The sequence below is a fragment of the Myxine glutinosa genome, chromosome 5, assembly GCF_964187855.1.
Source record: "Myxine glutinosa chromosome 5, kmMyxGlut1.1, whole genome shotgun sequence".
Lineage (NCBI taxonomy): Eukaryota > Metazoa > Chordata > Myxini > Myxiniformes > Myxinidae > Myxine > Myxine glutinosa.
This window is the reverse complement of record NC_136265.1, coordinates 151,521,294-151,544,928: the sequence shown is the minus strand read 5'-3', so window position 1 is coordinate 151,544,928 and position 23,635 is coordinate 151,521,294. Positions and strand designations below refer to the sequence as shown.

Genomic DNA, 23,635 nt, shown 5'->3' with positions numbered 1-23,635 from the left:
GTTGGTGTGTTCCTCCACTGGAATATGCCCTTCCAGGTATCATTGCCATCCATCACATATACCCTTCTTGCACAGGTTCTTTATAATTTTGATGGCAAACTCAGCTTTGCTGTTGGCTTTTGAGGATCATGGAGAGGTGGTGAGATGCTCAAATCCCATTAGATGGCAAAGTGTCTGAATTGCTCGCAAGCAAATTAAGACTCATTCTCAGAAGATTCCCATGGCGTCAGGAAGGGCATCCGGCCATAAAAACATTGCCTCAAACAGGGAACCATGATTGTCATGGGGCCCGCAAGGCCAACCCCCGCTCTAGCGGGGAAAATGGCCTTAAAACGATCATTCATTCATTCATTCATTCTCAGAGATCACATGGTCCGGTTGACTGTGACGTGCGAACTGCGTCTTGCGTCGCCTGATTGTTGTCTCAGCAGATAGGTCTGGAAGTAGCTCAACTTCCAAGAAGTTAGAGTTATGATATCAACCATCAGGATGAAGTCTTTCCCCCATGTACTTCAATACATACGTCCATGCTAATGATCTGCCAGGGCTGTGTAGACATCTCGTGCAACATCATCGTGTCCTTCTGCATATGTGAAAAATGGAATTGTTAATGGACTTGCAATCCGTAAGCATTATGAACTTGCGTACACAATTTGTAGATGGCCACAGATGAGTACGTTTATATGGTGCTCAGGGCTCCAGCGGGCTAGTGCTCTCCAGGATTTTTCAGGAATTATGTGCAAAATGGTGAGATACAGTCAGACAGTCTGGAGTTACCAACAGAGGTCGAGATCACATCATTGGTTCAGGTGGTGTTGCCCAACGACCCCACCCTCACAAGGTGGCACTATATGATACAGATCTACAAAGAGAGAATTGGGGTCCTTCCCCACCCTGAAATCCACGTGATATCTGCTACGTATCCTTTTACTGCTTAAAACCCACCTGAGCACACCCCGAGTACAACTTGCAGTTTTCAACTCATTCTGTACACTGGTTCAGGGATGCATGGAGGTCAAACAAAAAAGAAACACACAAATATGGCTGTGCCACTGTTGCAATGCCCTCTGCTGGTTAGGGCAGCAATTTGGAATTTGGTCCTGGTGCTGGCGATAGCTCGCCTATTCTTTGCGAAGGAGACCATGGGATCTTTATCGGCCACCAACGAATACTGGCAGATGTGCGAAGCTCTCTGTACACTCGATCTATTACAAAAAGAAACAGGTTTTTTCCCTGTCTTTATCGCACAATGTTGCAATGACCATTCCTCTCACTCAATTAGTCCATGTATATGTTTTATGGCGTCATTACAGTGGTTTATTAAGGCATGTTGCTGATTTATGGGGAATGGTATGAAACGGGCTTGGCCTTGCAATGATTGGAGTGGTATGGCAGAGTGCCATGGTAAAATAGCCTGGCCGGAACATTGAAGCGTTCTAATCCATCTCACATCCTTCTAACCTGAGCTGAGTTCTGCTACGCAGGAAAGCACCATTTTCTAAGAGTCGAGGTTCTGCCACTGATGCATTGCCCCTTGTAGGTGTGGGCAGAATTTGGAATTTGGCCAGGGAGGTGGTGATACCTCACCTACTCTTCATCGATCGACACTGGGATCGTGAACGTCCACCCACAGGTACTAGGGGATGGCTGGACAGACTAGGCACTCAATGATGTGACACTCTGTCTGTGAAGCACAAATCAGATGGTTTCGAGTGAAATCTGGGAATCGAACCCAGAAGGGGCAGCTAAAAGGCAAGTGTGCTATCTCCGCAGCATCCTGTCAAAGATTGCCTATAAAGCTAAATTTCCAAAAAAAGTTACGTATCTGCTGGACTGTAGTGATGAAGCGGAAGTTCATCTTTGTGCCATCAGCAAGACGAGGGCAGTTTGTTTAGGCACTGTCTAAATCTCCATGAACATGTGTTGGAGTAGGTAAGAGGCCGCACCCCCAGAGTCGTGTCTTGAGTGGGTATGTTTTCAGGAGCAGAGAAATATGCAGTGGGTTGGATACAATGTGTATGTTTTCCATTAAGGAAGGTGTGTGTAAGATGGTGGGACAGTCTACGTCCTACTTCTCGTTGGGGTTAAGCAGGTTGGTTTCTTGCTCCTCCTGTTCCGCCTCCACCCCACCTCTCTTCCCAGCTCTTGCCCCTCAAAAGTCATACGCATTCTGCCAGAAACCCTTTCCTTGTTACCCTCCCCAAACTAAACTCAATGCTCACCTCCATTATTTCAATCCTTTCTTACCTGTGGAAATATCTTCCTGATGCCATTAAGTCTCGAGCTCTTCCCGACAGCATTTCAAGTCTACTGCCGACAGTCACAGTCACCTCGTGATCTCTCCCATTTCCACACCTGAGCTTTCTTACACCTGCCGATACCCTGTTAACACCCTTCTCTTACAATTCCTATCTTTGTGCTGGGGCACGTCAATTTTCTCTTGTCCCACTGCTCTACCTTCGCCCCAGTTTATCTGTTGATCCATCATACTCTTCCATTAGCCTCGATACCTCTATAATAAATAAATAAAAACTTTCATAACTCTTTTGCTTCATTACTTCACCAACTTGTTTTGTAAACTTGCGTCATTTTTAAAGAGCTACCTATTTGGTTGATTAGCTGAACATTTTTGGGTTGAGTGTTTTAAATAATTGTTTAAGGCTGCGTGATGCGTTCGATTCCCATGGATGCTCACTCTAGTAAACCTGCATCTGACAAGTGAAGTGATTGCCAAGCACTTCTCAACCCAAGTAGAGTGAGGCCTTGCTTCATGTATTGGATTTAAATAGGCTGCTGGGAGGGATATCACATTATTTCCATCACCAGAGGAGAGGGTATTGCATTTGAGTCCGTTTGTCCGTTTGTCTGTTTGTCTGTTTGTCCGCACAGAATAAGTATGATTTTCTTTGCAACCGTTGGTCCGATTGACGGGAAATTTTCACCAAAGGTGCACCTCCACCTGTATAAAATTTTAATGATAATTATGACGTCATAGGTCACGTGGTATGGGTGCCATCATGGAAAAACCCAAAAACTTTGCACCTCTATATCTCCGAAAGTGCTGAATAGAAAAAAAATTGAGACATGGCTCGTTGTAAAAAACTCTTCATGGGGAATAACATCTGTTAACCCTTTGAGTACGGATGACGTCCAGTGCCGCAACCCGCAAAAAAGTTTTGTGTACGGATGACGTTACTACACGTCATCGACTATACCTATAAATAGATCGTCAGTACGTGGTTGCATTCTCGTAATGCCAAATTAATCCCGTACCGGGGGTATTTGTATCAAAAAAAAATCCCGTACTCAAAGGGTTAATGATGATGTCACAGGTGCCTCCATTATGACGTCATAATTCCACAAGTACAAAACTTTATCCGATCAAGATGAAATTTCTTGAGCATCATCTAGGGATAAATTGGTGGTGAAAAAAAATGATGACGTCATCGGTCACGTGGTTCGGCCGCCACATTTGTTTTAACACAAAAGCCTCAAAAACCACTAAAAACACGTCCTGGCAGTTTGCAATCTCTGATTGCTCTTTCTTGTTTTAATGTTGTAATTGTTTGTGTTAATTTAGCCTTTGTGTCAGCAAGCCTTTCAGAGAGAAGCATCATTAGATTGCTGTATAGGGAGGCAAGCAAAAGGCAATTTATTAGTACTTAATTAGACTTGTTATTGCAATCTGGTTCCACCAGGCAATGAGCATAGTTCATAGATTGAAATACATCGTGCAAACATTTGATAAGGGGTCAATGGAGGACTTCCAGTTGCAGAGAATGGATTTGTTTGAGACGGATGGCCCAAGCGTATTGTTTGCGTGGGAGGATTTAGCAACCCTTACCAAGCTAACTCTCCCAAAGGCTCACGTCCTTCAGAACCTTTGAATCCACCTGTAATCACCGGTGCTTTTGAGCATGACAGACAAGAAAAGAACCTCGCTTTATCCTTCCACAGCAGTGTTTAATCCACCCCGAGGCTCTGATGGCATAAAGTGGTTGTCCAATCCATTAATTTTTTTATGGGCTTCTTCTCTTCCACTTCTCCATTTCCTTCCAACATGTCTGGTTCTCTCTTTACCTGCTTTTTAATTCCCTCATCCCATTTCTTTAGCTGTTTGTCTCCATACGTTTAGGTCATGTTACAAATTATTTTCCTTCTCAGGAGAGCAATTTGTATTTGACTTTATGTATACGAGGTGTACCTATCCATCACTTCGCTTCGCTGTACTTCACAAAAAAGACAGCATGTTGTACTTCACAAATACAGTACATTGCATATCTGAGAGTCTCAATGAAGATGTAAAACGAAGTGATACACAAGAAAGACAATTTTTATGGCGTAGCCCATAGGGCAAAGTTGTCTAGAACAGTGTTTGTCCGTCAGTATGTCCCCTCAAACGTATACCAATCAGAGCTGAGGATCTGGTCACATGACAAGGTGATGTGATGATGTCTGATGTCATTACGGTGATACGGCGGCTGACTCCTCGCACCGCCATTTTAATTCCAATTTCGTTCAGGCCAAACATATCGTTGAACCTGTCATATATCATAATCGCCATGCTCTACCTTTACCTTTTTCATTCAGTGTGAAACGCAAACAAACGGATTGTTAAAATGACAATCAGATATCGAAAGCATCGGCATTACGGCTCTTCCAACAATACGGTATGTATACGCCTTAGGCTTCATGCCTCACCTTCCTCACCTTCGGACCGCTTCAAACAAATTAAGCCCAGGTTTCTTAATACAGTAGTGTATCGTTTCAGTAGTATCGTTTTTGTAATAATAATAATAATATAGTAAATTTGACCATAACACTTTAATCCCAATGTCGTGAATGGAACGTTAATGGATTGAAGCGGTGTATGGTTCATGAATCGATGATAAGCGGTGTAACCGTGGAAATAAGGAATTTGCCTCGGTTTTTTTTTATGGTAATATCATTTTCGGAATAATGATAACGTAACGTTAATATATTATAGTAAATGTAATCGTAACACTAATCCCTTCTAGTGACTGGAAAGTTACTAGAGGGTAAAATACATCTTCTATATATTAAATTAGCAGCAGTTTTGTGTCACGCTACGTCATTACGTCTATCTTCGGCTAAAGTATCAAACAAGCCCAGCTACACCGCTGTTAGACTTTCGGTCTTGTTTTGTTACACATAGTTGTGGTTGTTGTTGGTGCTGTCGTTTTTACCTCCACCACCGAAGGTTACCGAGGTTATGTTTTCACCCCTGTGTGTTACTTGGCAAGCAATATTTTTGCCAAGTATGGCGTTCCATAGTGTCTGTTTGTCTGTTGTCGCCAGATTTTTGGCCATAGTTTTCAAGCAATCCTTCTGAATTTTTTTGTGCGTCGAGGTGACTAGCCAAGGTCAGCAACACACATTTTTGGTCAGGATTGGAATCTGGATCCGGATACGAGAGTTTTTAAAGTGAATCTTCACCATTGAGGGATAGGGGCCGAAAACAATATATAGCACAATATCTCAAAAATGTATTAATGGATTCGCTCGAAACCTTGTGGACAGGTTGGGAGAGTGACAAGGAAGAATGAATGAATGAATGATCGTTTTAAGGCCATTTTCCCCGCTAGAGCGGGGGTTAGCCTTGCGGGCCCCATGACAATCATGGTTCCCTGTCTGAGGCAATGTTTTTATGGCCGGATGCCCTTCCTGACGCCAACCCTTGGTCGCCTCTTACGATGTGCAGGGATACGGTGTACCTATTCTAAACCGGGGTACACACCGTGATCATTCATCCCAGCAAGCTGGTACTCAATTTGCCGACCTCGCAAGGATGACAGGCTGAGTCAACCCCCCTGGTGTTAATTTAGCGATCGACCGGGATTCGAACTCAGGATTCTAGGATCCCAAGCCGGTACCCTAACCGCTAAGCCAACACCAGGAATCCAGATACGAGAATTTTTTCATTTTTTTTTTGATGTTATTCTTGACCATTGAATGATAGAGCCAAAATGTACAAATAGCATGATATTTCAAAAGTTGTGGATGGCTTACGACAAAATTTGGTGGATAAGTTGGTTAGGCGACCATACCATACCGATTAGATTTTGGTTCAGGTCCAAATCCAGATCCGGCCTATCATTGGGATGCAAAACATAAACTGTTCAGCCTGGCAGAGATGCGCTCTCTAGTGAGTGCCATTCTAGTTACATTGTGTATCTATTGTCCAATTGTATAATGGCATATTGTATTCTTTAATTCAGAATGATCTCTACGATTTTGCAAAATTCCATCAGGATGGAACCTTGTTTAGAATATACTTTGCTATTTTAGCGAGCATAATGAGAGCAAGAACAGGAAGGAGTGCAAGAAGACTTTTGCACTATTCAGCTGATTAATTCTGCAAATGGACTTGTGTTTGTAAATTTTTCACATGTGCTTTGAGTGTCTGAGTCTTCCAGAGAATTAACACCAAATAGGGTTTAACCGACTGGAAAAGCCATGGCAGTAGCTCAGTTTTGCCCTTTCGGCAATTCCTGTATACTTAGTGTGGGTGTAGGTCATCGTCCTGCTCATTGCGTTGGGAGCAGTGCAGTTTCATTGCAACTTTCCTGGAGTCACCAGCAGGATTTTCGACGAACCATTCATTCTTCTCCTTATTTAATGAGCGCGCTTAGAAGGAGGACACATGTAGGTTGATGTTTAGTGGGTGAAGTATTTGGGGAGCAGCAGGGTAAGGTGGAAGTAATTGAGTTAACATGACCCGAGAGCCTTCGTACAATATGAAAACCTTTTGAAATGTGCCTAGATATAAAGGGTCAGTCCCTTTTGTAACGCGGGTATCACGAGCGAATGGGGAGACCCAGAGTTCCTGCTTTCCCCTTAATGACAACACTCTGTACATGTCGCCTGTGCTTGAATGAATCGGGTAATTGCTGCAGTAATTGCTTTTTAACTGGGGCCAAGTCATTAAGATGAATTCTTTGCTTTTGCCCTCGGGATTGCGTCGTCGTAGCTTTCTACCCGTCCATCAGGTGAGGTTCCACAGGGTTCTGCCATACTTCATGCCATTTTGCAAAGGGTGACCTCCTCCTGCCCCACATTTTCCCGGCCAGTATGCTTCCCGGTAGTTACCTCCAACAAACCCTGTGAACCTGGCAGTGGGTGTTTAATATACACGCTATAAATGCCTCCATTGATCATGCATTCGTGAAGGCTCTGCTGTTGTGGTCTAACAAGGCTCCCTACTGCAAGCATTCGTTACCTAGCTGATCAGGTGCATCAGCTATAATTTCTGTCTCTTCTTACATCGTCGTTGCACACAAAAGTGCAATATTGAAGTCAGGGTAGAAACACCTTCTGTTCAACATTTAAGAGAAACAATTACACAAACTGTCTGCAAGCTCCCCCTACTACTACATTTTACAATGTGCACATCTCAAGGTAGTGTGATCTGGGCTGTTGTGCCAACATTATTGCCCACGTTTGCCACGATTATAGAGGCAAATGCCGCTGAGCATCAAGACTAAGGATTGTACAGTCAGCTGACCTGTTGACAGACAAGATGAGGCCTGGTGGATTCCCCTGGGCATATTGAGAACCAGTGTGGCAGGAGGAAGGCTGCGGCCTGCCTCCATCTCCATGCAGGGAAGGTTGGCTGAACTGTCCAACAGCGTGGAAATCCATCATGGCGGCCTAGTTCTGCTGATGGTGATGAGTTGAATTTTACGAAGGCGTCGTAACAATAGCAGTTCCTCGACAGCGAGGGAGGTAATTGTCAAAACGTGCTTAAACATCGGCTACCTCGTGGATGTATACCATGAGAAGTGGAGGGTTTTCTATGTTTTAAGACTTTGTGTTATCGTCTAGTATATGGTTGCTCTGTGGGTAGCCTGGTGTTAGCTTAGCGGTTAGGGTGCCGGCTTGGGATCCTAGGATCCTGGGTTCGAATCCTGGTCGATCGCTCAATTAACACCAGGGGGGTTGACTCAGCCTGTCATCCTTCTGAGGTCGGCAAATTGAGTACCAGTTCACTGGTAATTCCCTGTGTGTCACAAAAGGCGACTAACAGGGTTGGCGGCAGGAAGGTCATCCGGCCATAAAACATTGCTTCAAAAAGGGGACCACGGTGCCCAAAAAAGGCCAACCCCTGCTCTGTGCGGAAAAATGGCCTCCAAAGGTGGTTCATATGGTTGCTCTGTGGCACACACCGTTTTTCATAAACTTGTAACGTCTCCGTCATGAGCTTCCGCTGTCGAACATCACCCAATATTGTTAAAGTGGAATTTGCTCGGGCTGTGCCCTAAGTTGTTCAAATATAGCAATGAAATCTCTTCCTACATGATGAAATTGATGGACCATTGTTGTTGTTGTTGTTATAGTATTTGAGTAATAGTTGCACACCCATGTATTGACAAGAGGAAGTGACTGATAGTGATACAAGAGGAAGTGATACATTTGGCTTGTAATTCAGACTTTTAAACATTCCTCTTTGAGGGTTTAATTTAAATTGCTTTTTCTGAACTGCTTTGTGTAGTTTTTGTTGCCATGTAATTTTAGGTGGAGGTCTCTTCCTTTCCATCATATACTGTAAATCAGGAGCTTGCCATTACTTCCGTTAACTATATTAGTATCGTTATTGCACATTAGCCTTAAAGGTTAACTTCCTGGAGTGCTTAAATTAAAAGTTAAAAGTTAAAAAGTTAAATCAATTAAAAGTTAAGGTCTCTCGAGATGATGGTAAACTTGTCCCATATATCTGCCGGCATTAGTTGGTGGACATGAAAGACCCCATCGTGTCCTTTGCAAAGAGTAGGCAAGCTATCGCCAACACTATGGCCAAATCCCAAATTCCTGCCATCAATACTGCTGGGAAGGCATTGGCAAACCACCCAGTGTACCCTTGCTCAGGAAGCTACCTCGGCAGCACACAAACTGTGTAAAGAGTATGCTGTGGCGGACACAAGCAAGAGGACACGAATTCAACGCACCAGCAGGTGGCGCGAACATCCAGGCGGGGAACTGGAAGGCATGCCCCGCCTATCGACCGATCGGCCACGCCCGGGTACTAGGCATGGCCCCGGCACATATATGCGGGCTCCAAGCTCGAGCCCGCCCAGTGCTACAGATTGAGCTTTACTAATAAAGACTCTTTTGATTATCCAACGCATTGTGGCCTACCTTTTTGGCAAGCAAGTTGTGTGCCTAGCACCGCACTTCACTGGTGACCCCGATTGGTTCAGCCGTTGCTGTCCACCGAACGCGCCATGGCCAACAACGCCGTCACTGTAAAACTCCCAGAGTTTTGGGAAGCACAGGCCGATGTGTGGTTCGTGCAGGCCGAAGCACAATTTCAGCTTCGAGGCATAACGGCGGATGAGACCCGTTACTACCACGGCGTTCGCCTTGCTTCGGGCCCGGCACTGCCGCCCGAGTCATGTCCATCCTGCGGCACCCGCCGGTCGACCACAAGTACGGGGCGCTCAAACGTCTCCTCGTCGCCACGTTCGGCCTCTCGGAGATCGAACGGGCCGACCGCCTCCTGGACCTTCCCGAACTCGGCGACACACGACCATCCGTGCGGATGGATCATATGCTGTCGTTGCTGGGTGACCAAGCCCCGGATGTCTTATTTCGGGCGCTCTTCCTACGCCAGCTACTCGCACAGGTACGCCTCGCGCTGGCCGGTTCCAAAATAAAAGAACCCCACGCCCTGGCTACAGACGCCGACAAGTTCTTCGCGGCTTGCGACGCGCGGTCGGGTTACGGTGCGGCCGTCGTGGATCCCAAGGCTGATGCTGCTGCGTCCCTCGTGGCCGCTGCCGCGCCCCGCCCACCACCACCACCGCCGAGAAAACCGCGGCCGCCGAAGCCCCCGCCGCCGCAAGCCTGGTGCTCTTACCACACAAGGTTCGGCCACAAGGCTAAGAAGTGTTGCCCGCCGTGCTCGTTTGACAAGTCGGGAAACTACCAAGCCGGCGCTCATTAGCGGCCCTGAGCGTCGGCCATTGCGGCAGCCTCCTCTTTATGACGGACACCTTGTCCGGGCGCCGTTTCCTCTGCGATACAGGAGCGCAGGTAAGCGTCATCCCAGCCTACACGTCCGACAAGCGAACCGCGGGCCGGGGCCCCGCGTTGCTTGCCGCCAACGGTACACCCATCCGCACATTCGGGAAGCGCTGCCTATCCCTGCGGTTCGGCGGGCAACGCTTTCAATGGTCGTTCGTGACCGCCAGCGTGCCGATGGCATTGCTCGGTGCGGACTTCCTATGTGCGAATGGGTTGTTGGTCGACGTAAAGCACAAACGGCTCGTCCAGGCAGATACCTTTAGCTCGCTCACTTGTTCGCTGAGCAGCTCGTTGAGCGGCTCACTGAGCGGCTCACCGAGCTGCTTGCCAAGCGGCTTGCTGGAGGGTTCCGTCCCGGCGAGTTTAGTTTGCACGCTTCCGGCAGCGGACGACTTTACCCGCCTCCTCGCTAGTTTCCCGACCCTCACGCGGCCCACCTTTTCAGCGGTGGCCATGAAACACGGGGTGGAGCATCACACCCCCACGGTCGGGCCGCCGGTCTATGCCCGGGCACGCCGACTCGAGCCCACGAAGCTCGCCGTGGCGAAAACGGAGTTTGCCACGCTTAAGCGGCTGGGGATCGTACGGCGCTCCAACAGCGCTTGGGCTTCCCCGCTGCACATCGTGCCAAAACCCGGTGGGGGATGGTGGCCGTGCGGGGACTACCGCCGGCTCAACGATGCCACCACCCCCGACCGCTACCCGGTCCCGCACATTCAGGACCTTTCCGCCCGGTTGGCCAACATGACCGTGTTTTCGAAGGTGGACCTCATCCGGGGCTACCATCAGGTCCCCGTCCAACCGGTCGACGTCCCGAAGACGGCCGATAACACTCCTTTCGGCCTCTTCGAATTTCTGAGGATGTCCTTCGGGTTGAAGAATGCGGCTCAGGCGTTCCAGCGGCTTATGGATAGCGTCTTGCGCGACTTACCTTTCCTGTTCGTCTACCTGGATAACATCCTAGTCGCGAGCGCGTCCCGGGAAGACCACCTGCTCCACCTCCGCACGCTGTTCGAACGCCTGGGCCAGCATGGCTTAATCATCAACCCTGCCAAGTGCCGTTTCGGTGTCACCACCAACGACCTCTTGGGGCACCGCATCACCAAGCACGGGGCCGTCCCGCTACCGGCCAAGGTGGAGGCGGTCAGGGATTTCCCGCGGCCCTGCACGGTCAAGGGGCTCCAGGAGTTCCTGGGCATGGTGAATTTTTACCACCACTTCGTGCCCCATGTCGCCCAGCTCCTCCGCCCCTTGCACGAGGCCCTCCGGGGCAAGCCGGCCAAAGGTGACATCGCATGGTCGGAGCCGATGGCCGCGGCGTTCACAGGCGCAAAGCTGGCTCTGGCCGACGCCACCATGCTGGCGCACCCGGCGCCGGATGCACCGATCGCCCTCACCACCGACGCGTCGGATTACGCGGTGGGCGCGGTGCACGAGCAATGGGTGCGTGGTGCTTGGCAACCGCTGGCGTTTTTCAGCCGGCAGCTTCGCCCGCACGAACGCCGGTACAGCACCTTCGACCGTGAGTTGCTCGGGCTCCACCTGGCGGTCCGACACTTCCGCCATCTGCTGGAGGGCCGCCCGTTCACGGCCTTCGTTGACCACAAGCCCCTTGTGTTCGCGATGGCCAAGGTCGCCGAGCCATGGTCGGCACGGCAGCAGCGCCACCTCTCTGCCGTGTCCGAGTACACGACGGACATCCGTCACGTGGCGGGTAAGGACAACCCGGTGGCAGATTGCCTTTCCCGGTCCGCCGTGCACGCGGTCCACCTCGGGGTCGACTATGCCCGGATGTCGGAGGCCCAGACCGCCGACCCCAGCGTCCAGGCCTTGCGGACCGCCATCACGGGCCTCCGCGTCACCGAGGTGCCGTTCGACGTCGTGGGCACGGCCCTCCTATGCGACGTCTCCCTTGGCCGGCCTCGCCCCATCATGCCCGCTGGCTGGCAGCACCCGGTGTTCGACGCCATCCATGGCCTGTCCCACCCTGGCGCGAGGGCATCCCAGAAACTCGTCGGGGCAAAGTTCGTCTGGCATGGCCTCCGGAAGGACGTCCGCGACTGGGCCAGGACGTGCCTCGCGTGCCAGCACGCAAAGGTCCACCGCCACACTCAGGCACCGTTGGCCCCGTTCACGGTGCCCGAGCGGCGGTTCGACCACGTGCACGTCGACTTGGTGGGACCTCTGCCCCCCTCGCGAGGGTTAACCCACCTCCTCACCATGGTCGACCGCACCACACGGTGGCCGGAGGCTGTCCCATTGGTGGCGACGTCTGCGGCTGAGGTTGCGCAAGCCTTTATCGCCACTTGGGTTGCCCGGTTCGGTGCCCCCTCGGACATCTCGTCCGACTGCGGCCCCCAGTTCACCTCGGAGCTCTGGGCCATGGTGGCGCAAGGGCTCGGGGTGAAACTACACCGCACCACGGCCTACCACCCCCAGGCCAATGGCCTGTGCGAGCGCTTTCATCGCTCCATGAAGGCTGCGCCCAGGGCCAGCCTCTGCGACGGCGGCTGGGTCGACAGACTCCCCTGGGTCCTGCTGGGCCTCAGGACGGCGCCCAAGGACAACCTGCGCGCATCCTCGGCGGAGCTGGTCTTCAGGCAACCACTGCGGTACCGGGTGAATTTATCCCTGACTACACGGCTACCTTGGTCCGCGGCACAACAGTGCTCCGCCCTTCAGGAGACCGCCCGGATGTTCGCCCCGGTGCCAACGGCACACCACGGTTGCCCGCCTTCCCACGTCGCCCCGGAGCTTCGCACGGCCAAGTACGTGTTCATCCGGCACGACGCCCACCGGGCACCGCTACGGCCCCCGTACGACGGGCCCTTCCGCGTGTTGGAGACCGGGGACAAATTTTTCACGGTCGACATCGGCGGTGCCCCGGATCGCATTTCCGTGGACCGCCTCAAGCCGGCCCACCTCGATCCAGACCACCCCCCGCCAGCGGCTCTGCCTCCGCGTCGAGGCCGCCCCCCGGCGGTCGGTCCCCCGGCACCCCCCAGCCCCGCCGTCCCGCCACCCCCCAGACCGGTACCCATCGCCAGGGGGCGTTTCGGCCGGGTCATCCGGCTTCCCCGCAAACTCACCCTTCAGGTGCGCGGGAATTCTGGGTGGGCGCGTGTGGCGGACACAAGCAAGAGGACACAAATTCAACGCACCAGCAGGTGGCGTGAACGTCCAGGCGGGGAACTGGAAGGCATGCCACGCCTATCGACCGATCGGCCACGCCCGGGTACTAGGCGTGGCCCCGGCACATATATGCGGGCTCCAAGCTCGAGCCCTCCCAGTGCTACAGTTTGAGCTTTACTAATAAAGACTCTTTTGATTATCCAACGCGTTGTGGCCTACCTTTTTGGCAAGCAAGTTGTGTGCGTAGCACCGCATTTCAATGCTACATATCATCATATTACCAACTCCTTTATAAAGGTTTGTTCTTCCCCCATCATACCGTAGTAACAAGTTCATGTGAATGTTACATTAATTGTCCGGGCTGGAAGACGACAACCCTATCGTAGTCTCCACCTGTTCTGTGCTTTACAGCTGAACTAATGTGATCAAAACCAATCAAGTGGACAAATTGTACAGGGTCCGCCAAAAGTCGTGACTGTACTTCAAACAGCAATGTAGGAAATAAGAAGTATGTTGTACTGAATCTTTAACAACTAGAACGGCACTCGGTGGAGCACATACATCCGCCAGGCTGAAGTTTATGTTTGGTATCTGTTACGTGGTCCCCTCGGTGAATACCTGGTCTCAGTGACCCCCGGACCGTGAGAGGAACTTCGCCAGAAAGCTGTACTATATATGCGCTTTCGCCACGCAAGCCATATGAATTTCACCCAAGAGACAACTGACGTTCAAGGATATATTTCCAATGGTAATGATACCAAACAATTTCAATGACACAACCATCAACAATATTTCAATGACACAACCACGGAGATTTTCCCCGAGCAATCAACAACACATAATCCTCACCAATTCCCAATTCACAATCAATTCCCTATGATTAAGATGGCCATCTTATACATGTGTGTCCCGGTGAGTACTCACGAAACCCTTTTGGTCTCGGTCCCGCACAATGTCTCTGGGCCCCTCTTGACCAAGATGATGGTCGCCGTCACCGCACTCGGGCGGTAGAACGAACCCCGGGTGGACGTTTCTCCACCGGGCCGGTATCGTACCAGGCACCGTGGCGGCAGCCCCTCGTGGCCACGCGCAGCGGATACGGTAGAGCAAGCCAAACCCCACGCCGCTTGCAAGGCGCGTTAGGCCCCAACGTGCGACCCGCACGCGTCTGTTTGGACGGTGCCGCGAACGATTCCCGACGCGGGGTCGAGGCACGGCCCCACGTCAACTTGACGTCCCCACCGGGCAGGTACCCGTCCCCGGGAATTCCTCTCGCCTGACAGGTTTCGGAACGCCTCTGTTTTCCGCGCAGCGCAAGGTCGATTCCACCTTTTGTCGTCCCGGGGCGAGGAGGAAGATTTCTCGTCGCTTCTCTTGACCTCGTGTGTTTCCTCTTCCGTTTCCTGTCTCTTTTTCCAGAAAGGCTCCTGACCCTCCAACCACAACAACCCTTACTCGACTACACCGTGATAAGCCAAGATCTGAATATTAATTCACATAGATATGTAACACTCCCCCCCTTCAAGAAAGAAAGTTTGACCCCAGCGAAAACTTTCGTGGCCGGCCAACTTGGATAAATAAACCAGATAACTCAACCCCCAACTCATCAGTTCCCCTGGGCAACAATTATCACAACTCAAAAATAAAGCAACAATTTTTCACAAAACCCCCAGAGATTTTCCAAGGTAATTCACTCTGGACAAAGCACCAGCCGCGACCTTGTCCCTGCCCTTTACATGTTCAATTTCCCGTTGGACTCCTGCCAAGCCAAACTCCATCTCCTGACCCTCTGACTTTGACTGTCAGTTTCTTGTGAATGAAGGTTAATGGGTTGATCAAAGATCCAAAGTTAAGCAACTTGATAACACTTTTTCCGGGAGGCCAAGCTGAGTATTCACTACAGGGATGCCTTTAGGAACGTGGAGTTCACGGTTAGTCCGTGCAGGAAAGTTCTCTACATGGGCGCCTTGAGGAACGTGGAGTTCACGGTTAGTCCGTGTATGAAAGTTCCCTACATGGACGCCTTTAGGAACGGCGATCACGGTTAATCCGTGTAGGAATCTTGGCTCGGCGGCTCCGCCGCATTCAGTGCTTCAACTTCTCAGAACTTCCCTAATAATTATGGTGGGACCCCTTGTCCCTGTAGTCCCATGAATAGCGGTCTCCTTCTCGGCCACTACTTTGCCAATCCTTCCTTCGGGAGCTGCCGTAACTCAGGGAGCCTCCATAATAATATTGATTGCGGCCACCACCAAAACTACCGCCCAGTTGTCCTCTCCTGTAGACCTCTCGACGCCTACGAAATGCCTTCCCTACTGTTATGGTCCGACCCTCCAAATCCTTGCCATTCCAATTCTTCTCTGCCTCTCTGGCGTCTTTTGTGCTGGCAAACGTGACAAAGCCGAACCCTCTGGACTGTTGCGTTTCCCAGTCTCTTACCAACCGCACGTCCACCAGCGGCCCATATCTGTTGAAGACAGAGGTCAGAACTTCTTCCTCTGTTTTGAAGTTCAGTCCCCCTACAAATAACTTGGCACTTTTGTCGCCATCCCGAGCTGGGGTGGTGTTATTTTCCCTGCTGGGCTCTTGACCAACCCTCAGGTTACCATAAACTTGACCCCCGGCCAAATCATTCCCGATAACCACAGATACACCCTCTACAGGAAGCGTGGCTTGTAAACCGACGGTGACCGGTCCTGACACCAAATCGGACTCCAAATGGATGACATGAAGGGGAGCACTAACACCGCCCCCGATCCCCTGTAAACGAACACTATCCCCCGTTGCCGTCTCCTCGGACCATGGCAAAATGCCTTCAAGCATTAAAGATTGATGTGCCCCTGTGTCCCTCAATATCCTAACCGGTTTCCGGTTAGTCGAGGCTCCATCCCGTGACACAAACCCCTCTGAAATAAATGGTTGGTAACCCTTTTGATGGCGATTTCTTACGCTAGCCATCGCATTCGGAGTGGTAATAGTCGGACTCCGCTCTGGGTTGTCCCTTTGCATGCGGTAACAACTGGACATCAAGTGTCCCGGTTTCTTGCAAAAAGCGCAAGTAGGCCCGGAGGAAAAACTCGTGGTCTGCCTTGGGCCCCCCGAAATATAAGTTTGTCTTGGGCCCGCATCCCTCTGATTTCGACCAGGTGGGGTATCCGCGTTGTCCCCATAATCCTCTCGAGGTCGCCGCCATGTATTGTCGTTCTCCGCACCTGCTGTTCCCCACCTCCCCTGCGGAGATCTAGGCGAGGAGTTAGGTTCGTGGACCCCTATTCGGTGGGTTAAGGCATAATCATCTGCCATGGGGGCCGCGTCCCACAACTTTGGTACTTTCTTTTCCTGCAGGTACACTTTGATGTCCTCGTGGACACACTGCTGAAATTCCTCCACCAGGATCAAGTCACGCAATGTTTCGAAGTCTTTCCCGACTCCTTTTGACTCACACCACCGATCAAACATGTTTTCTTTCACTCTGGCAAACTCCACATGGGTCTCACCCTCCCTCTTCCTGGCATTCCTGAATTTTTGCCTGTAAGCTTCCGGAACCAACTCATAGGCTTTGAGGATGTGCTTCTTCAGTACCTCATAATCTGCACATTGGTCCATTGGTAGCGCCGAATAAATCTCTTGAGCTTTTCCCACCAGCACACTTTGCACGAGTATGGTCCAGGCCTCCTCCGGCCAGTTTAATTGTCGAGCCACTTTCTCAAAGTGTGGAAAAAATCTCGCTACTTCCTTTTCACTGAACGGTGGAACCAGCCTCACATGTCTGCCCACATCCCAGGTTCTCTGGTAAGGTGTCGACCCCGTCAGCAAGGGTGGTGCCTCTCCCCGTTCTCTCATTAACTCCAGCTCCTTGAATTTAATTTCTTGCTGAAGCTCCATGTCACGTTCCTTTAATTCCCTTTCCGCTTTTCTCTCCTCTGCTTCGAGTTCCCTTGTTTTCATCCTTTCTAACCTTTCCTGGAGTTCTCGTTCCCCTCTCCTTTCTTCTTCTGCTCTTTCCTTTTCTGCTTTCCTTTCTTCTTCTTTAATCCGTTCCTGGCTCCGTAATTGCAACTCCAGTTTCCGGAGCTCAACGTCTTCTGGTTCTTCGGGTAGCCACTCCCAGGCTAACTCGTCCCATGTTCCTAATCCCACCATAGACTGTATCACCGTGGTCTGCAACTCTGCCTTCCTCAAATTAGTTCGGACCTCCAAGTTAAAATGTTTGGCCAATTTCAAGAGGTCCGACTTTAGTAACGCTCGGAACTGTGCCTCACTCGGTGTTACCGCAAAGTTCTGTGCCACAAACGCCATGGTGACTATCGTTAACACCTGTTAACCTTCCCCCAAGACTTTACCCCAATTTCCCAAAAATTTACCAATTAATACTTAATTAATAAATTTTAATTAATAAAAATATTATTTTATTATTTTATACAAATACTCTTTTAGATCCCGGACGTAGACCCAATTGCGAATCGTAATTTGGACGAGCCCCCAATTCTGTTACGTGGTCCCCTCGGTGAATACCTGGTCTCAGTGACCCCCGGACCGTGAGAGGAACTTCGCCAGAAAGCTGTACTATATATGCGCTTTCGCCACGCAAGCCATATGAATTTCACCCAAGAGACAACTGACGTTCAAGCATATATTTCCAATGGTAATGATACCAAACAATTTCAATGACACAACCATCAACAATATTTCAATGACACAACCACGGAGATTTTCCCCGAGCAATCAACAACACATAATCCTCACCAATTCCCAATTCACAATCAATTCCCTATGATTAAGATGGCCATCTTATACATGTGTGTCCCGGTGAGTACTCACGAAACCCTTTTGGTCTCGGTCCCGCACAATGTCTCTGGGCCCCTCTTGACCAAGATGATGGTCGCCGTCACCGCACTCGGGCGGTAGAACGAACCCCGGGTGGACGTTTCTCCACCGGGCCGGTATCGTACCAGGCACCGTGGCGGCAGCCCCTCGTGGCCACGCGCAGTGGATACGGTAGAGCAAGCCAAACCCCACGCCGCTTGCAAGGCGCGTTAGGCCCCAACGTGCGACCCGCACGCGTCTGTTTGGACGGTGCCGCGAACGATTCCCGACGCGGGGTCGAGGCACGGCCCCACGTCAACTTGACGTCCCCACCGGGCAGGTACCCGTCCCCGGGAATTCCTCTCGCCTGACAGGTTTCGGAACGCCTCTGTTTTCCGCGCAGCGCAAGGTCGATTCCACCTGTTGTCGTCCCGGGGCGAGGAGGAAGATTTCTCGTCGCTTCTCTTGACCTCGTGTGTTTCCTCTTCCGTTTCCTGTCTCTTTTTCCAGAAAGGCTCCTGACCCTCCAACCACAACAACCCTTACTCGACTACACCGTGATAAGCCAAGATCTGAATATTAATTCACATAGATATGTAACAGTATCCCACTGATAGGCCGGATCTGGATTCGGACCTGAACCAAAATCGAATCGGCTTGTTCTTGTCACCTACCCAACTCATCCACTAAGTTTAGTCATAACTCGTCCATAACTGTTTGAAATATCATGGTATATATCGCTTTTCGCCTGATCTCTCAATGGTGAAGAATCACTTACAAATTAAATAATTCTCGTATCCGAATCCATATTCAGATCTTCACCAAAATCTAATTATTTGTCCTTATCGCACACCCAACCTGTCCACCAAGTTCCGTCTGAATCCGTCCGTAACTTTTTGAGATATCCTGCTATGTATCGTTTTGGCCCTTTCTCTCAATGGTGAAGAATTACATAAAAAAATTCTACTAGCCGGATCCGAATCTGGATCTTCACCAATATCTAATCAATTTCCTCCTTGTCACATACACTACATCTCTGCCAAATTTCGTCCAAATCCGTCCACAATTTTTTGAGATATCTTGTTCACAGACATACAGACAGACATACAGACAAATAAACAAACAGACAGGGGTGAAGCATAACCTGCATCCACCTTCGGTGGTGGAGGTAATAAAAGTGTGTGTGTGTGTGTGTGTGTGTGTGTGTGTGTGTGTGTGTGTGTTTGTGTGTTATTCTCCCCCATCCATAACTCCAAAACCATTAAACCAAGCGAACCCAAACTTTGCCTGCATACCATAGGAACTCCAAGGGTTTGGAAGAATGAAAACTGGGTGTTTGGGTGTTAAAACCCCGAAAAATAAAAATAAAATAACCAAAAAATGCTTCTGTCCAAAAACCCAAAAAGCCTTACCAAAATTGTGGTCCACCATCTTGGTCAGCGCACTGGCACATCGTTGGGTTCTTACGTCGCCATTGTGTTTCGGCCTATTCAAATGTGCCTTGCCTTGGAAACACGATATACTCTCATGAAGTAATTAAAGCATATCATACTAAAATGTGCAATTTGGTGTCTGTCTGATGATTTTGACCGCGATATATTTGGTCGTTACTTATCCAATCTCAACCTAACTGGACAGGAGGACCAAGGGTCACACAATGAAGGTTGTACCGATTTCATTTGCCACCCTCCCAAAGGGGGATTTCCCCGCCAAGGGGGTTGCATTTTGAGGTGTATATCCATGTTAAGATAGCTTTACCGTGGCGTTTTCCCAAGGACGCTTCTAATAACAAATGTAACAACAACACGAAATATATAAGCATAATATCAATGTTATTACAAAACAATATTAATACTAATAATATCACGTCTCCCAAAGAGGTTTCTCCTCCATGAACAAACGCCATGCAGACGTGTAGAAACGTCTTATTGTGTTGTTTTCTTGGGAGCACCAGCCCCTACCAGAAGGAAAAATATTATAAACCACAAACACATATGATTACATTTTGAAACAGTCGCTACTGTTGTTTAACACGAAACTGAAAGGGAGGAAACCCGGGGTGTATTTAGTTACTAAGCAGCTATAGCTAGCGCTTGCCAAGCCAGCCGTTCCTTATCAACGGTTTTGAATGGAGTCCTTGCTCGAATGCTTAATCCACTTGGCGAGCACTCTACAAGAAACTTGGTAAATGAACACCACCTCCCTGTCCTTGCCCTCTGATATTATTGAGGCCCAATCCTAGATCTAATGTAATCTATATACCCAATAGAGGAATGACCCTTTGTGTCCCTCCCAGAGGGAATGGATGTACTAGTCATTGAAATCTGACAAAATTCAACACATTAGTGATTCTTATAACTAAGTGTATATCACGGAATAATTAAATCGTATAATCGAAATCTGGATTCGGATTTGAGGATCGGATCCCATTCCCTTAATTTAACACACTTGCAATTCATAAAACGAAGTGTATTTATTTTACTCAGCTTTCAGCAAGGCTGTTATTCCTCCTTATTCATATTGCCAAAGCATTAAACTTAACTTTTTCTACTGTTCCAACAATTATATTGAGTGAAGAAAATATTAAGGAATGTATGCAAAGTGTAACTTTATTGAGTAAAACAAAAATAATTAATTGGCGAGATCGCCAGCAAGCAGCAATGCATCCACAGTCGCACCTGTAAAGTATACTCCATGTGGATATCTCCGAGTAAGGAAGGCAAGATAAATGGAATTCCTCCTCCTCCTGCAATGCCTACAGGCTATTTAATTAATTTCCTTCCTTTAAAAAAGTAGAAAGTAGAAAGTACACCGATGGACGAACAAAGGCTTTTTTTTAAAGGTAAACCATTGGTCCTTTGCTTTGGGGTTGTCGGTTTGATGGACGTACGGTACTTTACGCGTGTTTATGCTTTACCGCATCGGTACTTCGAACACGGAACAGGACATGGTGCCTTGATCCACTGAAGTGCTCATACGAGAGGTGTGTGTGTGTGTGTGTGTGTGTGTGTGTGTGTGTGTGTGTGTGTGTGTGTGTGTGTGTGTGTGTGTGTGTGTGTGTGTGCGCGCGTGTGCGCGTGTGCGTGCGGTCATTAATCATAACATTCTACTTTCTCCTCCATATTGCCATAGCATTAAACTTAACTTTTTCTCCTGCTCAACAATTAATATTGAGTGAAGAAAATATTAAGAAATGTGCCCAAAGTGTAACTTTATTGAGTAAAACAAAAAATAATTAACGAGTGGGATCGCCCGCAATGCTCCCACAGTCGTGCCTCCACCATAGACCTCTCCAACGCTCACTCCTCTCCACCTCACTCTCCTCTCTCCTCACTCCTCACTTCTCTCTCATCACTCTCCTCAAGCCCCTCAATCTTTTCACTCCTCCTCTCCTCCCTCCCTCACTCCTCTCTACCTTCACTTTCCTCTCCCCACTCACTCCCTTCCTCTCACTACTCTCCACCCTTCACTCGCCTGCCTGTTACCATTCCTCCCTCACCCATTCCTCACCCCCCCCTTCCCTCCTCCTCCCCTTGCTCCCTCCCCTTCTCTCCCCCTCCCACCACCTCTCCATTCCCTCTCCCTCTCCTCCCTTTTCCCTACCCACCCCTGCCCTACCATACCCTCTCCTACCTTCCATTTCCCTCTCCCTCTTCCCCCCCCCCCCACCTCCCCTTGCTTTCCTCTCCCTCTCCCCTCCCCACCCAGCCCTCCCCCCTATTACAATACAAAAAAACAGTGATGACTTTTGGCGGACCCTGTACAACTCTTTCCTGACTATTTATTGCATCACTGTAAAGCTGTGTTTTTTTTTTTTGTTTTTTTTTGTAAAGCTGTGTTAATCAGGTCCTGATATTAGCATTCTATATTTAAGCTGGATACCAACATTCTCTCAAGAATGGCGTTGCCTTAATAGATGCGTCAGTGGCCTTTGACACAGTTTGGAGACATGAGCTCCTTTTCAAGACAGCGAAACTCCTTCCCTGTCAAACAACCATGCGATTACTGCACCAGCATCTGCTCATGGAAAAAAACAGTACTCTGACCTCCGATTTGCCATTTTCCATCTCTCCTATTGTGGAATACTGTGTACATGTCTGGGCTGGGAGCAGTCATATGAAATGCCTATTCTGAACTCTGCATTGAGAATTATCTCTGACACCCTGAAGTGGCTACCATTGCTGACCAAGATCACTTGCCCAGGCATTCACAGGCAAACACTAACACAAGAATACCTCCGGAGAGACCCCAATGTTAACCTGCATATTCGTGGATAACTAGTGAACCCTCCAGAATCTCAAATGAAGTCACAAAAGCCTTTCTGCATTTGTGGAATGGGAAGAGCCAACATGAACAAGCGTTACGCCTAGGTCCCCCGTCGGTGAAGTGATGCGAGTTGACAAAGTGGAAGACGCAAGGCGGCCATCTTGGATTTTGACTTGGCGACCCAATTTTCAATAGCGTTCTTCCTTATGCCGAGATACACCCACACACCAGATTAGAAGTTGGTACTTCGCTTATTTTTCAAGATATTTCGCTCACAAGGTTCAGACATACATGGCATCAGACATACATGGCGGCCGCCATCTTGTATTTTGACGTGGGTTGCACCCACAAACCAAATTCGAAGGCGGTCCTTCGCTTACGCACGCCCGCACGCATGCACGGACAGAGGGGAAACCCGTAGTCCCCCTTTCGCTCCACGGTGCGACGGGGGACAATAACCAGGAGTTGTGGCACTAGCAGTGGGAAAATACATGAGTTTGAAATAGCCAGCTGATCTCAGACGTCACCCAGAAGCCCCCATGTGTTGATCCATCCAGATGCCAGTGAGATGCTCTCAACTGACTGCGAACTGGACATGCAAGAACTACTCACCATGTACACAAGTGGAAGCCCAACTGAAGGCCCAGAATGTTCTTGTGGATACGATGAGCCAGTCCCACATATAATGCAAGACTGTGCAGAGGAGATTGATGAGGTCCTTTGTACAATTAAATGAAGCCACTCACTGACTCTGCAATCACGTGGCTCTCGATCATCACTTGACGAGCCTGGTGTTGGCTTAAACGGTTAAGGTGGCTGCCTTAAAATCCTAGGGTCTTGAGTTTCAAGTTCCTGTCGTGTTGTTGAGTTCGCATCAGGTGGGTCAACTCAGCTTGCCATCCTTCTGTGGTCTGCAAAATGAGTACCAGCTAGTTTGTAAGGGGCTTTGCATCAGTGGCACAGCCGCACCCCCAGAAAATGATGCAGCCAAGCAACCAAAAATGCTGCAGCCAAGATCAAGGCAAGTACCTGACATACAGGTATAGTGTCTACATGATCATAAGAAGAAATTATTGCATAACTATATTTTCAATATTTCCCCTCGTTTTGACAAAGCCCAGTAGTTGTCACACAATTCATGTCCATCAATTCTGAAATAAGAATTTTCATTTTCCAACATCCTTACTTTTGATAAATGTCACAAAGTGCTACCAACATGTATTTGCTGGATCTGGCTTGGGATAATCATCGTTTTATGAATGCAGGAGTAGTCCTTTAAAAGGATCAGTTGAGCACCACACTTTGGCTCCTTTTGCACGTGTAATCGAGCACCTGCATTGTAATTTATGACCCAAGATGTCCGGGAGTGTAAAAGTCAGTGAGTAAT

The 23,635-nt window shown here is 49.3% G+C and overlaps 1 protein-coding gene across 3 annotated transcripts in view; it reads left to right on the top strand.

The window, feature by feature from the left end:
* KIF26B (kinesin family member 26B) overlaps positions 1-23,635 on the top strand; it is a 227,281-nt gene that overhangs the window by 60,505 nt on the left and 143,141 nt on the right. The window contains exon 1 of one of the 3 annotated variants that reach the window (XM_078778867.1): positions 20,787-20,824. The exons of the other annotated variants lie outside the window; for them this stretch is intronic. The gene's annotated coding sequence lies outside the window, so the exon portion shown is untranslated. Of the gene's footprint in view, positions 1-20,786; positions 20,825-23,635 lie in introns of those variants that run through there. 3 annotated transcript variants of the gene reach the window in all.